This window comes from Mchenga conophoros, linkage group LG14 (genome assembly GCF_057382185.1).
Source record: "Mchenga conophoros isolate Kocher_MC1m ecotype Shallow Benthic linkage group LG14, M_conophoros_male_GT1.1, whole genome shotgun sequence".
NCBI lineage: Eukaryota > Metazoa > Chordata > Actinopteri > Cichliformes > Cichlidae > Mchenga > Mchenga conophoros.
In genome coordinates, this window is record NC_140539.1 from 11,291,456 (window position 1) to 11,309,549 (window position 18,094).

An 18,094-nucleotide genomic window follows, 5' to 3' on the forward strand; every position below is an offset into this window, starting at 1 on the left:
ACACCTGACGCGGACCTTGTTGATCCGGGCGACGTCCGAGCCGGCATGCCTTCATATTTATCTGTCTCGCTCATGTCTGCGGTAGGCTTGCTTAGCATAGGGGGTCTAGCCTTAGGACCCTTACTGGATACAGACGCCCCAGGCAGGAATCGAACTTGCGATCCTCTGTTCCAAAGGCGTGTAGTTTAACCACTACGCTATCCAGCTGCTATATATATATATATATATATATATTTAATGATATATGTGAATGTGAACTCCACCCTATCTTCTCAAAATCTGGGGTTAAATTGTGTTAAATGCACTAGAAAAACCAAAATAAGATCCTGTGAATGAATCCTGTGAAGCAAGTAAAGGATCACATCAACCACATCAGTGTTTTCCTACTATTTAAGCTGTAATGAGTCTAATGTATGTGGTCTCTGCAGGAAAAGAAGTAGCCTTCCCATTGTCTTTTTTAAGTAATTTATCATTAGTCAACAGTTGCCACCCTTGGATACTGGTACAAGACATTATGTCTTTGATACGGTCAAGCCTGAAGATGGTGTGAAAAAGCTTCATCAGTTGAGCTGTACAGTTTTTAAGGAGCCTGAGACTTACTCTGTCCTTTGCCTTAGTTGTCCCACCTCAGCTCATCTCTCACCTGTCCCATACTAAAGAGCAGTTGAGCTAAAGCTGTTATAGAAAGTGCTAAAGCTGTGGTATCGAGGGTCATGAAGGAGGGGATAGGCCAGGAGAGGGCACTAGGTCAAGCATGTTGTAAAACTTTGCCATCTCCATATATCCTGAATTCTAGCTTCTTTTCCATTTGAAGCCATTGTTGGTGTTCCTTCCCCTCCATACGTCTTTGATGTTGTTGCATTGCAGTTTCCTCTCCAGCTTTCTTTATAGTCCCCTTTTGCCTGCTTCTGATTTTCATGGTTTGCTGTGCCACCTTAACATTTTCCTCTTCACTACCTTGAAAGCTTATAATAGACAGTAGGCTCACTGATTATCATGACTGCCTACAACTACTGAATCCTGTTGGGGCTCGAGTTGATGCTTTCCATCAAGATTGATGGTTAAAACAGACTTGTGTATCGAGGCCCTTGCCTGTAGCTTTAGCTCTAGCTTGGCAGCCTCATAACAGCTTCTTCAAGACATCCAGACTAACATGATTGATACAGTGTGCTGTTCACTGCAGCATAAGGCATGCATCCCTCTTATACATGATTTTACACATACTGTGAAAAATACTACACAAATGGCACATCAATACACTGGAAACTGAGCTACACTATGATGACTTGCTGCCTGCCAACCTGGTGCATGCTGTATAATAAATGCAGCATAGAATTAGTAGCGATAGAGCCACTAAATTCTTAAATGAATGCTCTAAAAGGCATGTAGTACACACTGTAGTACAAAATGTTGTACACACTGAAAAGTCTATACTAACCAAATGCTGACACCCCTTAGTGGAAAGTATGTATCTGTGTTGCTGTAAATGTGTCAGTGGGATGTAAGGCTCTTGGCAGAATGAAAGTCATCAGAGACTAAAAAAAAAAAAAAAACTTGCACAAAGTTTGGCTGCTCTGTTTAATTTGTGTTACATGAAATATGTATTTAACTATGTTATAACATATATCGGCACTGATGACTTAGACTGTTCATTTGTATTACCTCTGAAGACCAATAACAGTAATGAAATACAACATGCAAGAGATGATGATGAACCATTAACTCCCACATCAAACAAAAAAAAAGCTAGACTGACTTCTTTCCTGTCTCAGAGTGATTCTGACAAACCAGCAGTGAATTTATTACATATGAACTGGACTATTTCATTCTTTACAGAAAGCAGTTTCAGTGACCAGAGACCCACAGATCTTACTCTGTGTTCTTACACGTGTTTTCAAGGGTTATTGTCATGACCCAAGCAGCCAGGAACACACAGGCACAAATGTAATCTTCGAAAAAAAAGGGTTTTTATTATACCCCAAAAAGGACAAGATGATTACAAAAATTGAAAATAACAAAAATAAACTTTTTAAGAACCAAGTGGGCCCATAAAAGAGGTTAACTTAACAGAACGCTACTCAAAAGTCACTTAACGAAAACATAACTCAACAAACTGACCTGCCCAAAGGAGAAACAGCTCCAGTTAAATAGCAAATGAACAAACCACTATATACACCAAAGGTGAAAACTAGAGAGATAACAGCTAACCATCATTCAAGAAGAACCCCATTCCCCCTACATGACCACAATAGATGGTCCAGTCCATTTTATTGGCTTCTCCATCAGCTCCACCCTCAACCTCCTCTTTCAGCCAAACCAGGAAGGACTGGAGCAGAGATCAGGTAACTCAGAAAGAGCAGAAATATAATTAATATAACATATACCTATATAAAATAACAAACAATGCAAAGCAAAGTCTATGCCACCATTTGGACTATAGCTTAGTGCTGTCATGCATTACAGGTAAACTCAAAATATCAAATTAGTTAACTTATGATCACAGCAGCTTTAGAGCACAATGTAAACATAAGACAAAGAGATCAAATGAATATTACCTAAGCATTTCAATTGTGTGGTTGCATGCAGCCATCACAGGTTAGCCCTCACACTTGTCTTTGAGCCCACAAACACAAAGATGTGACATAGGTTACTCACAGAACTGCTACTGTTAAAACGAAGCAGTGCTTCTACAACTTCAGGTGTTTGAAGACCTTTGGACTGAGACATCCAATCCTTAGGGGCTTTTATAGCAGAAAGCTTTCTGACAGGCTGCTTCACCACCAGCAACTACCATAAGCAGAGTGTTGTAAATGGTTCAACACATCACTGGGTATTAGCTACTCTGTACACGACAAGGCTGGATTTGTAATCTGGCATACTGGGCATTTTTACCAGTAGTCGGACACACTTGGAGCAGCCTGAAGCGTCGCTGCAAACCAGCCTTACAAGCACAGCCTATTTGCTCACTTTCATTACTGACACTGGATTGCCCAATCAAATATCTTAATGCGACCCGACCGTCCCGTATCTATAGTTTTGTGCGGAAAAAGTGTCGAGAACGAAAAAACCCCCCAAAAAACATCCTAAAAATAGAAACAGCAAAATGTGTCAAATTAAATGACATGTTAGCTATCGGTGCTGCTGCACAGTGAACAGTAGTACTTACAACAACTAGTAACCAGGCCTCACAGTCACAAAAGCATGCTGCTGCTAGCACCAGCTGTGGAGAAGTGAGGAAGATGAAATTAACATGGTGGAAAAATAGATGGAGGGATATAATTAGGAAGGGAGAGATTTAAAGATTCAGGTAAAATGCTGTCTTTAAAGTACCATCCTGATTAAAACCTGTTTCAATATTTATAATCAAACAAAATACACACACACACACACACACACACACACACACACACACACACAAAGCAGTCATTTTTTTCCCCAGTCCAGCCCTGGTACATGAGCTGTACACAAAGCAATGCTTCAGGAGGGCCCTGGGAATTTTAAAAGACCCAGTGCATCCACACAATTTGTTCCGATGCCCTCTGGCAGAAGACATAGGATACACAAATCACCCACCAACAGATGAAAAAACAGGTTGTTTTGTGTTATTTTTTCAGAAACCACGAGTCTGTTGAATAAAAATGAGCACAGAAAACACTTTGTAATAGACACTGTATGACTGTATGTGTGTGTGCGTTTATACCGACTTACAGTGCTTTACATTTGAACTAACAAGGGTGGATTTCTGAATTTTCACTTCATTTTCACTGGGACACTACCAGAAGTTTGTTTTCTGAAGTCTTAAAATGTCACCATCACTGGTTTTAAGCTCAGTCAACCAAAGAAGACCCTCTGAACAACAAAAGTGAAAACTACATGAAAATGCTGTTCATTAGCACTTTGATGGGCATGGTATTATCTAAAGAAGTCTGTGTTTTGCAAATAGGGAAGTCTGTCATATTCAGTAATTGCTGTATACTAAGCAATTAACAAATATGACTGTTAAAACTCATTGGTTAGATAGTAGCCTACTTACAATGGAAATGTGTGTGCACTCAGCAGATTGGTTAATATTTTATTCTACAGAATTAAAGTAAAACGGTCAAAAATGTTAATATGTTTGCTGCCAAAAGCAGGGAGCAATTACCTGACATTAAATTGGGGCCAATTTAATATCAGGATAAGTATGTTTCTCAATTCTATGCTTTTTTTTGCTCTGAATAAATATGTCTGGTAATATTATAGTGTGTGTTTTCAGCTCTCCGTCATCTGTCACTGCTGCTGTCACTTTGTAATGCTCACTCCAAAACACCCACATATAGGTAACATCCAGAACAGCTTTCTGTGGCTGTCCTTCACCTGTGAGCACTGTTACTATTGTGCATGCACTGCAACTTATTAACACTCTGTCAATAGAGAGATAGTGTTGCTGTCAACTCTGTTTTGTTTTTGATTTCCTTTTTCACAATTTACATTGAATAACAGCAGCATCACCCTCATGTATGTTTTCACTTTGTTAGTTATATGAATACTACCAAAACGGAGTCACTTCTATTGCTGTAATCAAGAAGACAGACGTATAAATGCAAGAACAAGCATGTAACAATCATGCTGGAAAGACAGACGCATTAGACACTGTCTGTTCTTTCCAACAACACTTTGGTATCTCTCATGTGGGGCTCAACAGATTTCAAATTGGATGATTAACAGACAGCTGGATATGGCTTAGAATGAGCCAGTTTAACACCAGATGATAAAGATGAAGCTCCAAAATGGACTCTTTACAATGTCCAGTGCTAGATTTTCCAGGTAAAAAAAAAAGTAGACTTTCACAAAGTGACATATTCAATCCTACAGATTTTACAACACAAATTACAATTAAATAAGCAAAATGCACAAAAGATTTTCATTGCCACCTGACAAACATCTCCAAACACACTAGCAAAACAATAGTTTATTTAAGCACAATTCAATTATGTGAAAGAATTGGTCAAACCTGACTGACCTTCTGTTTTATGCTCTAAATATTTAGTATAATAAACACTTGCTAGCTGATTTTTATTGGTCTTTTCTTAACATGAGATACAGAATTAAGGACTGGGAATACTGGAAGATACAAAACACAAAGTTTTCAGACAGAATATCATCATTTTAAAGAGACATGAGATTAGCAACTTATTATTTATTAAGGGGAAAAGGCAGTCCCTCAATAAACCATGTGCTATGTGAAAAAGCAATTGTACCAATACATTTAGTAAATCAAACGCTGCCATTCATAACTATAAACTGCAATAAAACTGTCCTTATGCACAGACTTTAGTCAAAGAGAAATGAAATGAATGAGTAAAAGCACAAACTCATATTTCTTGCCAAACTGAGTTTCTGCATGATTACAGTAAGCTGTTACACAATCGAAGACTGAGTTACGTCAAGATAAAGCCATTTGTGTTCCCATCGTCTCACTGCTAATCCTGCAGAGAATTCATTTACTAATTTTACTGAAATTAGAGTTTGGAACATTTTAGTGTTTTACATTTTGCATTATGCAGTCATGTCTAGACAAAAACGTAAAAGTCCAAGCTGCAGGTTCATGTTGAATGAAAAATAATAGAACTTTCTTTTTGAAAATCTTGTCAACAGTCCCAATATTTATTTTTGTTGACAACATAAATGTTACAATGTCTTTAATCTGTACCTCAGTGGTGCAAATTAACAGTACAGAGACAACATTTCTTACTTTGAGCGTCTACGATTTTGTCACTGGTTTTGATCTCCAGAGTAAAGTTCCCAAGAGGGCTGAGCTTTGCAAAGACAAACAAACACCTTCAAACACCTTTTTACAGAATATTTTGAAGTGTACAAACTAAGGATGCCTTTTATATCATTTTTTCAAGTCTTTGTTTGTGGTTTTGTTTGCCTGCACATCCATATTCATTTGTTTCCCCTGTGGACATTTAATATAACGCTCAGTGCTTCCTGTATGAAGCTTTGCTTGGGGTTCTTAAGTTTCATTCAGAGCAAAACGAGCTAAAACACACCAGCTGAATGTGTCCTGCTTTCCTTCAGTGTTTATGTGACATGTAGATACTAACTAATTAGTCTTTAAGAAACTTTCAAACTTCCTGTATTTGCTCTCTATGCCACAAAAGGACAAGTTAACACTGTGAGGTTTACCATCAGTGATGACCCCAACAATTAGAGCGAGGGCAAACCGCTGCAGAAGAATTCAATGAAATCTTTAATTAAAAGAAATTCATCTTGTACAGCCATTTAAATTAGTGTAGGTCAAGCAAACTCACTTCATTACACACCGTTATTAAAGAGCAGGTTCAGATTCAAACTTGCGTCCACTCATGTTTATAAGCGTCTGACCTCTGGGTGTCTTATTTTACAATTAATCTCCAGCTCAGAATGTTTCTCCTCCAGCAAAACTTTGGGGAAGTTGCACTCATGATTAATTGTTGTAAAAACTGTAATTTCAGAAGAGGCACTTGGAGAAGTTCAGGGTCAAAGTGGCTGGAGACACAATGGACAACATTTGGTATATGCCATTATAGGACATAACATAAGTGGTTTTAATAATAAACACATTTGACTAAAAAATTATATTGGAAATTAAAAACAGAGTTTTACTAAGCAGATCATGTAATCTATATCAATAGAGTCAAAAAGTGACTTTTTATTTTGAAATAACAGCACTGTATGTGCATTATGTCACTACATGAACATAAACACTTCTAAACACCTCAGCTACAAATTATTTAAATTATAATTTAGAGAATTTGTTTGTCAGCATGTTTAAAAGTCAACTAAAGGGTCTCACCATACATAACAATGCCTTTTCTTACAAAGCTAAACCACTGGCTTTCTCTTTTAGTGAAAGCTTTATGTTGATCCACTTGCACGTCTATACTGGTGCTATGAGGATTATTAAAGAGAAACTCCCTCCTTTGTCTTCATGTGTGCCTTCCTGTGTGATTTCATAATTGGCCCCGGAGGAATGACTACTGGAGATGCTATCAGCAAACTGGCCTCAAGAGAAATGCTGTCTTTTAACACCAAACTACTGTGATGCACACACCTCCTCAGTACTTGGGGCTGATATTACAGAATCCTATTAGCACACTGCCCATGCTTCATTCTGATCTTCTGTCACAGCCCAGAGAACAGACTGCTGGGAACTGTTGTGTTTAACCTGCGCATGTTAACATCGTTCAGTACACCATCTACATCAGCGCTTCTCTGACCTGTCAAAAAACCATCACTGAGCTCCATGACACACACACACACACACACACACACACACACGCACGCACGCACACACACACACACACACACACACAGAGCAATATCAAGTAAAGAGAAAACAACAACCACCAAAAAAAAACCCACTTTTGCTTTACTTAACATTTGAGATTTTAGGGTTTAGTTATGTGTGAACATAGTGGTGCAAATATAGAGCTTCAGAGGAGTTTGCAGAGCCTCGGGTCTGGAGAGCATCACTATGAACTTTTTTGTGTGTGAAAGAGAGAGAGTCATAGCTCCTTATTATAAAAATGTGCCTATTAAAAGATAGAGAAGAGTTCTGTAACAGTGACATAGAAAAAAGGCGATAAAGAAGATATCTTTAGGCATGAATGTGCTTTTGATATCTAGAACATTCAGTCACAAAGAAGTTAGCAAAATAGACTAAATCTTATATAGTGCTTTTCCATTCAACTTGAGCACTTAAAGCCATTTTCAAACACGCCTCATTCGCCCATTCACACCAGCAGATTTTCTATGCTTAATTACTTTCAAACATTCTTGAAAAACTGGACGTCATGAACATTTGGGGTCCAGCATTTTGCCATGCAGACTGGAGCAGCCAGGGATCGAACCAACAACCTCTTCGATTAGTAGATGACTCCTCCTGAGCTACACCCACCCCAAAGTCAGCATTTTAACTTTTTTTTGCTCCATCTCAGTCAGTGTAGCTGTTGAAACTCATCTGCAATTAGTTTATTTCTCTTGTAGGAGAAGAGAGAGACTGATCTGATCTGTGCCAGGCTGTCTGTGCCAAGTCTGCCTGGCATGCAAGCACACATGAAGGGCTGGCCTGGTGTCAGGTTTGAGATGAGGTAGGGAAGGCTTAGTATTATTAGCAGATGGAGTCCGGATAGAACAATGTTTAGTTCTCAGTAGGCAGCAGAGATGAGACCAAAAGGCTGAGGTCTTCTGAAGGGATTAAGTGTTAAAAAATGTGCATATAAGCAACAGCAGTATATCGGTTGTTTTAGTGAATTGTTGTCTGTGTACCAGTTTTATCATGATTAGAAAATGAAAAATAGAAGAAAATGTGAACTTCAAGAACAGTAAAAGTCTTTTTATTTGTTTGTTTTTATTAACCCATGGTGGCTCAACATTTGAGAAAAAAGGTTTTGTAAGATTTTTAGATCTCGCAGTATCTGTAGCACTTCCCATACACATTCAGTCCTTGGATATTTTGAAGCAGATGTGTCCATGGAAGAGTAACAGAGACGGATTTAGCGAGGACACCAAAAAAAAAGCAGAGAATTTAATCTGTTAAGGAAGTTCCTATAACAACACAAATGTAAGCAGGTAAGCAACTTGGTGAAAATTGAAGTAGCATTGGTGCTGGCTTTTTGTTAATGTTATCTTTTTCCCCCCATAAAATCCATCAAAATGTAAAAGAAATAAAGTATTTGATAATTTAAAATATTTGTATTATTATTCAAATGTTATTAAACACACAGTTTTCAATTTTAATGTTATATGAAATTCTATAAATTCCAAAAGTCAGTCCTGCATTCCTTGACCAATTCTTTTAAAAAAGAAAACACTGCATGATTTTTGCACACTTTTTTACTCTAGTCTCTAAAAGCACTTCTATCATGAATTGCGAGGCACACGAGGAGCTCCCACAGATTTGAGAAAGTAACTATAATAATGCCATTTTGAAGGTGTCAGGGTTAATGTGGCTTGATCTTTTTGAGAAATCAACTCTGAAAAGGCTCTCCACGTTCTCACAATCTGAGAACAACATGCAGCCCGTCATTACGATACTGCAGAGTAAGAAAACGAGTGAGAAAAAGAAACACTTTCATACAAACCTCGAAACACAGACGACCCTTAGCCTTACAAAAGCACATGAAACCGATTTAATGAAATTGAAATCTAAATTTACTTTTCAAAGAAATCACATGCACATCCTCAAGGAAGAAACATGGAGATGTTTACTTGAAGTGCTACATTGTATTGTAGCATTAGTTCTTTTGTCATTCTTCTGATTTGTTTCAGTTTATTTCAATTTGGAAACATGCCTTCATTACACAGTCAAACCCCATAAAGAATATGGTCATCATGGTACTTTATTTCTCCCGGATTAAGTGAAAATTCAAAAGAGTGAGCAAAAATAACCTTTGGTACACCTATAATAACCTGACACAAGTGTGTTTTATGAATTTCATCCCATATGTTTCCTGTAGCACTGCAGCACTCCAAATCAGAATATTTCCTCACTCGTACTTAAGAGTAAGCAATATGTTCTTTTCATCAGTACTGTTCCACTGCTTACCTACAGATATTGCTTTGGAAACTTCTGATGCTGGCCTTTTTGATGATGTTGCAAAAAAGGTTTCCTTCTGATTACTCTTCAGTGTGGATCCCTTGGGATACACCACTCAGCTAAACCTCGCTGTAAATCGTGTCCTCTTTGCTTTGCCTCTCTTCCACCATATGTTTCCTTTAACTTGCAGTTTTTTAAAGACTTCACACAGTGAAATAGTTAAATGTTTATTTTCCTTTCCTTTTACAAGTTTGCAGACCTCAGGTAACTTTTTTTCATGTCAGTTGCTTAGAAGTTTTGTGTTACAATATTTAAAGCATTGTAGAACATGTGTTAGTAGCTTGTGATTTACGGTGGTATTTTTTTAAACCTGGATTACAATTACAGTGAATTATGAAACTTTTCAGGTAGAAACGTGTTGAATAAACAAATATTATTAACACATCAAATATGGGAAAAGGACTATTGCATCTGCTTCAAGGGTTAGAGGTTCTTCCTTAAAAACAAATTGTATTTGACTCATTTATGGTTTGCACTTAATTAAACTATTAAGTTTAAACTGAATAGTTTCTCATGTTCAGTCGACACTACTTATCAGAGTGAAAACCTATTTGTGTTTTGTTTGTGCAGTAGTGAGAACTGTTGTATCAGCATGTTCTGAATCAACTCCATTAGATGACCTATTGCCATGTTTGCTTCACATGGCAGCTAGGCGATGGGAAGTGTCTTTTTGCGCCTAAAGAGTTTGAATTTTTGTTTCATGACAACAGAGAAAATCTTTTCCCTCACCATACGACTTCTGTTCCATGCTTTTGTCCTCTACAACAGCCATAGATGAAGTGTTTAAGAGGGTTGTTTATTTCATACATTTTACCATGTCTGTAAAGTATTCCTGAAGCTTAGAGTTTGCACAGTTTCTGGCCTCCCTGACTCTAGTAACTGACACGCGACAACCGCTGTATAATAATAAGCACGACTACAGAGGTAATTAGCTATCAGTGTAACTGTGTTTTGTTTGTTTTTTGGTATCAGTTTTATTTTGTCTGTTCATTTTGCCCTCTGTCTCTCATTCTCAGTACACAAAACAGTTACAGAGGTGCTGTACAGTCGCAGTAACAGACTCGGATGTATGTATTAGGTTGCCAGGGAGATTTTTAAACTATTTGGAGATAGTGACGTATGTGCCATCGCAGTTAGAATGCCATTAAAACTACAGTTTAAAAAGGGTCTGTTGAGAAATTAATTTTGCAATCGTGCCCCCGATCTCTTAAATTGGGGACATGATTACCATATGCACATGGTATACCATGGGTACATATTGTATACACATATGCATAAACTATACATAAAATATGCTTAGGATTGTTATATATTCAGGATGTATCATCCTATTTTACACTGTAACCGTCACTATAAATTTCCACATTACTCAGCATGTATGCAGTGTGTGAATATTTGTGTCCATGCAGGCCAATTCTCCAAAGGCATAAAATGGCAACATAAAGTCTAATGGAGATACATTAGTGGGTGAGAAGAAGGATGAATGTTGTGTTTTAAAAAAGTGCTTTTAGAAAGGAATAAAAGATAACTGAACAATGGTGCACGCCAGCTGGCCTTAATGACACTGGCTACTTTCCCAGCTCTTCCCAGTCAGTTTTTGGCATCTACTCGTGACTCCACAAAGGTATAAAAATGAAGAAGCACATTACTGGTAGTTTTAATACATGACTTTAATTAAAATTATTTTGTCAACAGGTTCCACGAAATTGAATTATGTTAGTTTAAAGCAAAAATCTTTAGTTCATCTAATTTAAAAAAACTACTTAAGATTAACAAGACATATTTAAGACTAACTAAATCAAGTTATGTTGTATGAACATAGATGATATATTTTCAGGTTAGATAGTTTAGATTAGTTACTTCAACACATTTCTTATTTGTGGCAGTAAAATGTTAAATTTAAGTTAGATTAATTCAAATATTATATTTTCAGCCACCTTGTGCTTTATTAATTAGTTTTACATAAATCTATTTTGTCAACAGGTTCCACACAAATGAATTAAGTACATCCAACTTATTTTTTAAAATTTATTTTATTGCCAACACATTCAGTGAGCATTTGTGTAAACCCAGTCCAAAATAAAACACAACAGCTCATTAGGGTTAGTAATTAACAGTATGTAGACAGATGCAACATCAAGACTTTAAATTAAATGTCTGTATCTACCAGAAATAGAAGAAAAAAAAAAAACGCATTGAAGATCACATAACACATTGATAAGATGACACTTGAGTTATGCACATGTGATGCTAGTAAGGTCTGTGAGTGTTTTTTTTCTTTTAGTGTCTAAAATGGATAGCAAAGTTGCTATTTGCAATGATTGCTTAGGGTCAGTCCAGTAACACAATGCCAATGAAGTGCTTTCCTTTAACAATGCAAAGTGAAGTGTCCACCTCAACAGCCACAATTTTAAAAAAAAAATTATGTAACAACAACAACAACAATAATAATAATAAATAGTCCACTGATATTAGCAATCAAAGAAAATTACATCACCATCCCAAATAAAACTTTAACAAAACATGCCAACATTATGGTCTAACAATAAAACAGCTTGTCAGCGTTCAGTTTTTTTGCAACAGCACAGCAGTAACCATTTAACACTCGCCACTGTCAACATTTATTTTACCAGTGTTTGGGCAAAAAACTTCAGATGTAAACATTTTAACATGGAAACAATTGTTCGTCTTTAAAAGTCCACAAAATATACATTCATCCTGCATTCCCAACTTGGATGATCTGATATCCTCGTGTTGGTGTTGTTCCCAGACCATCATGAAAATGTTGTTCCAGGTTCAACATTGCAAGTGACCAATCACATTGTTGTGACGTTATTCTATTCCAAGCCATTCGTGCATTTATGAAATTCCAATGTTGCAAGGACAATATCAATTCTGCTTACTGTTTATTAAAGGGTTAGGGTTAGGGTCAGTTGATCGGCGGACAGAGGCGGTTTCACGCAGCTTAAGTACAGTTTTTTATTTTACGCCGGTTTTTCCCGAAGTCGCAAAAGTATGACGTCACAACATTCTGATTGGTCACTTGCAATGTTGATCCTGGAACAACATTTAGTATGATGATCTGGGAACAACACCAACACGGGGATATCAGATCAACCTCCTAACTTACCCTTATTTTTAGTATGTATTGCAATTACCTTTACAATGCACACAATGTAACACAAACTGAATATGAACATATTTCCACCTCATAACAATATGCCTTGAACGCTAATATACACACCACCCTTCAACATTTCTGGTGCAGTATCATCTCTCAATTAAATCCTTTAAATCTCAATACTTTTGATTGTCTCTTAGCTTTCAGTCTTGAGGTTAACTGAGATTCAGTGCATATATCCCACCCATTAAGAGTGCACATGCAGAGGCCAGGTCTTCCAGGTCATGCAGAACACACTAGATGGTTATACCCACATCGGCTGGAGGAGTGCTGGCATCAGGGGCCCGTTCTTCGTACCTCGCTAAGTAGGTTAGCCGGATTAGATTGTTGACGATTTCGCGTGATCCTGGATCAGTCGGTTCCCCGAAGCTCATCCGGGACTTGCTGTCATAGCAACAGAGCCGTAAGCGTAAACCTGCTCGGGAGCAGGCTTACTTTATGTAAACAGGATTAGATCGCGGCCACGCAGGTATGTCCGCTTCATTTATACGAAAGCAACAGCGATATTTTTCCACTGTTTCACCATAAATAAATATTATCAATGTAACTAAAGATAATGCAGCACTTGATCCTTTTATTGATGTCACACAGATACATACAGGTCATTTCCTAAAAAAGGGAAATGAACTATTAACATTCTATTACATGTATGTGATTATTACAGATGTTATCCATATTTCAGAGTAGTAATTGTAAATTACTTCGTGTAATCAAGATGAGAGACCACGGCTATAAAAGCGAAGGTGGATTTGGGAAGCCTGTCGCAGCCATGTCCTGTCCGTATACGCGACCAACCCATTGCGGAAGGTGCAAGATTGATAAGGAGAGTCCTCAGAATTCAGCGTATATTGCGTGATAGACAGGATCCTTTAGCTCAGCGCGACAGTGTGCTCATAGAGAGATATCGATTTTCCCGTGAGGGTATTATTTACTTAACCAACTTGTTGACGAGGGGGTGCAGGACCACCACCTGTCTTTTTTTCCTCTGCCCTTTTCTTGGTTGCTGTTATGAACAAACTAACAGAGTATTACAGGCCAGTATTACCTTGCCAAGAGACGCAAAGCAATCTAAGAGATAAATATTACCATTCTGTAGAATACTCCTGTATTCCACTTTTACTTGTTCCCATGTTCTTGTGGGTCCTGTTGTGGCTCTAATGTGAAAGGGGATATAATATAACATATTATAATATAATATAATGCCATATGATATTGGACAATATAGTGTCATATGATAGATCTACCCTACCGCCTACTGGTGTTGGCCAGAGGGGCCGATGGCGCGATATGGCAGCCTGGCTACAACCGTAGCTGCCTCCACCAGTGTGTGAATGTGGGAGTGAATGAATAGTGGTATCGTAAAGCGCTTTGGGTGCCTTGGAAAGCGCTATATAAATCCAATCCATTATTATTAGTATTATTAAATTACCTACGAGTTTGATTTGTCAGCAACTTTCTGCCAGCCCTCTCTCCTTGCTTTTGCAGCCTTTGCAGTTTTCTCTTGCGTTTTAATTAAACTCTGAAACTCCTGAAATCCCTCACTCATGAGTTCTTGCTCTGCTGCCGGAAAATACCGAGCACGCCCCTTCGACATTTTCGCCGACCAATCAGTGGGTTGCCGATCAATGTTTCTACTATCGATGCGTAGCCCCTTTTACGACACCCAGTGATGTCACATTCCTGCGTCCAGCTGTAGTAATCGTCAACAGCAGGTGTGTTCGGGGAACCGGATTAGCGAGCTCACGGTTAGCGCGATGATTTGATCTTGGATGTGTCATTTGATCTTGGATGTAGTAAGCGACGTACGAAGAACGGGCCCCAGCTCTTTCGATGGTAAAGATAGCAAGGGTAATTTGTTCCAGCTCCCTCTGAACAGCTGTAGCTTAGACACAAAAACATAGAAAAATGGCATCCAGTTTTAAAAAAAGAAAGAAAAAGGGCCAAAGCTACCCTTTAATGACGTAAACACAATATTAGGAACATGCACCCCAGTGCGCCACTATTTCAGACTACAGATTCAACGATAAATATAAATAGTTTGGGTATACAAGAAGATTTCCCAAAACATTTAAACAGGTTCCATGCAAATTACAACAACAACAACATTACAACATGCAACAACATTAGTTATTCAAAATTTGGTTTAATACAGATAAAAAACTAAACTAAAATTAACAACCAATTATTCTTTGAAGAGGATGCTTGGGTCTTCATTCAGGTAAAAAGGTAGTGCCCTGAGGACACACTCCCTCCCCTTTTCAATGGTTTCCTTCTGTAGAGAGTGGCAGAGATACAGGAAGAGAAAACAGATATACTTTAGGATGACAGAAACTCACATTATACGCAAAATGAATGACATAGCCACTGCACAGATAGACATGTACACAAGACCAACTAATCATCACATGGACATGAATAGTTAACCTGTTGGGCAGGGTTTCCACCACATTATATATGTCCATAATGGAGGTAAAGACAAACTAATACATCATCTTTTTTGCATTCAAAACATAACATAAAAACATTCACTTCTGGTTTAACCTAAATCAAGGGATCAGATTTTACATATCTTTAGGTAATTTAAATTTTCCAACGTTTTGAGTACCAAACTTTGTCTTGCTTAATATAAATGTAAGTGCACTGTGCAGCTACCATACACTAGCTGTTTAAATTTGAAAATGATCTTATTAGCCATAATATTTTGCTACCAACAGAATAACGCACCTGTGTGGCTGGGGCCAAAGTTTGTCTAATTTTCTTCCCTGCAACGCCTCCTTTTTTCTTGAAGACTTTTATGAGCTGGTCAGTGTATTGGTCAAGTTGTGTAAAAAGCCTTGGAACATGTGCAGCAGTAGTAATCCTCACATATTCTGCTTCCACCTGAAAATATGTCAACAAACACAACATACTGTACTGTAAATATACATACTATATGTACACATATACAAACTAAAACTAATGTAGTAAGACCTCATTAAAGCTATAATTTTAACACAAACATTTACACAAAATGCTAATGGAGCCATTACAGCTTTTATTGTTATTTATCAAGTTCCAAAAAATATTGATCACAGCTGATCTGAAAAGAATTTAATGCCTCAGGCCCTTGAACTGCAACCTTTACCATGGTTCAGATGTGGAGACGAAATAACAGGGGCATGGGATGGGTCACAAAAGAAAACTTAACTTATAAAACAGTTTTGTTTTTAAAAGTATAACAGTTCACATACCACATACAAGCTCAGCAGTACCACATACACCACATCAGTATAGGAGGGAGCAGGTAAAGGCAGGATCTGAGATTTATAAAGTAAAACAAGAAATTCATTACTTAATTTCAAGAAGCAAATTATTGTTTGAATTACAACTAAATAAAATACTACTCAGAAGAAAAGCAAGAGATTGACACTGCCATGTGCTAACTTTCTATAGAAGCAATTATCACCAGGTCTGTCGACCTCCATTGTCTGTCCACTCATATGTCTTGAATAATTTTATTAAAAAAATTAAGTGTGTACTTTCACAAACTGTAATTTATAACTACATTGATATGTATAACTCCGCTAGGAAACATGCTGTATTTACAGACCATTTTTACATAATACAGATTACTGATAGAGCAGAACAATGGTGTCACAGTGGCTTTCGCCCTTGACTTTTTGGATTTTAAATGTCACTTTATGCTATCCTTGCTATCCTATTCGATATTTCCGACTCTCGGATTACAGAAAAGGAATCCCAAGAAAGCAAATGGAAAAATAACCCCTTGAAAGAATAACCCCATGAACCCCTGTAGCTAATCCCTTAATAAAACAAAAAACAATAAAAATGTTTCTTACACAGTCCACAAAATAAGCATGTCCAGGACCCAGTAAAACTAATGTAAAACAAGCACACGCAAACGATATAACATGTCTTGTAAGGCAAACGCAAAATATAACCATGCTGGACATATAGATACTACACAACATAGTCAAAGAAAAAAGTGGTCTTACCTCTCAAAGAAACAGCAGCTTGGCGCCAAAACAGCCTTTTTCAGTTAAATTTGAAGTCTTGCGCATGAGCAGGCACAAGCCGTGAAACCTTCTTGTTCTGCGCGGTTTCATTACAACTGTTTTTGCATTACTGCCACCTTGTGGATATACAAGGTATATCGATCCTCATTGACTTAACTTAAATGTTATGCGATCAAGTAACACATTAGTATTATGTACGTTGAATAATAGACACAATTACGTAGACTTGATTAGAAAAACATATGTTAACTTAACAAAAACATATATTTTAAGTAAAATGAAAATAAATAATTAATATACACTGAACAATCCACCTCATTCATTTTTTTGAGTGTAGTATTTTACACTGTAACCGTCACTATAAATTTCCACATTACTCAGCATGTATGCAGTGTGTGAATATTTGTGTCCATGCAGGCCAATTCTCCAAAGGCATAAAATGGCAACATAAAGTCTAATGGAGATACATTAGTGGGTGAGAAGAAGGATGAATGTTGTGTTTTAAAAAAGTGCTTTTAGAAAGGAATAAAAGATAGCTGAACAATGGTGCACGCCAGCTGGCCTTAATGACACTGGCTACTTTCCCAGCTCTTCCCAGTCAGTTTTTGGCATCTACTCGTGACTCCACAAAGGTATAAAAATGAAGAAGCACATTACTGGTAGTTTTAATACATACAGCTTCAGTTGCTCCCAAAACACCAACGTAGGGCTGAAAGAGTCACCACTTGAATGGACTCACCTTATTGCAGAAGTTGAGTAAATCAACTGAGTAACTTAACTTAGAATAAATCAAAAGTCTGGGGTAACATCCTTTCATTGTTGAGTGGCAGTTTGTGACAGAATCTGTGAATTTATTAAGAAGACAGTGCAGCCTAGAGTGACAGTCATGACTAGCACTCACTGCTATTATGCTGTTTAGATTGGCACCTGCTCCAGGTGTGGTCAGATACTCCTGTCATTCAGGAGCTGTTCATTATAAAGTCTACTGTTCTGTCGACTCAGCTGCCATCTGCTCGGTCAGTCATTGTTCCACTTGAGTTCAAACTGGAAACAACAGTTTGCAACAACAACACACAAAGAAGTATACGCTTATTACAGTAATTATGATATTAGCTCTCCACTGTAAACTTTAAAAAAAAAATACAAGTGTTCTTATAATACAAAACAGTGGTACAATAAAAATAATGAAATGAAATAATGAAAATTCATTTTTGTGCTACATTTAAGCTGGATGTGCTGGAATACAGTCTATGACAAATTTATAAATAAACT

At 37.4% G+C, this 18,094-nt stretch overlaps 1 long non-coding RNA gene across 2 annotated transcripts; it reads right to left on the bottom strand.

The window, feature by feature from the left end:
• Positions 1-14,624: 14,624 nt before the first annotated feature.
• LOC146559362 (uncharacterized) lies at positions 14,625-17,148 on the bottom strand. 2 transcript variants are annotated; one of them, XR_014888319.1, is made up of 5 exons: positions 16,802-17,148; positions 16,037-16,102; positions 15,531-15,686; positions 14,986-15,078; positions 14,625-14,688 (listed from the first exon to the last, which is right to left on the bottom strand). It is a non-coding gene; the product is annotated as an uncharacterized LOC146559362 (long non-coding RNA). The 2 variants fall into 2 exon arrangements; XR_014888318.1 differs by lacking the exon at positions 16,802-17,148 and having other exon boundaries at positions 16,037-16,737.
• Between the last annotated feature and the right edge of the window lie 946 nt (positions 17,149-18,094).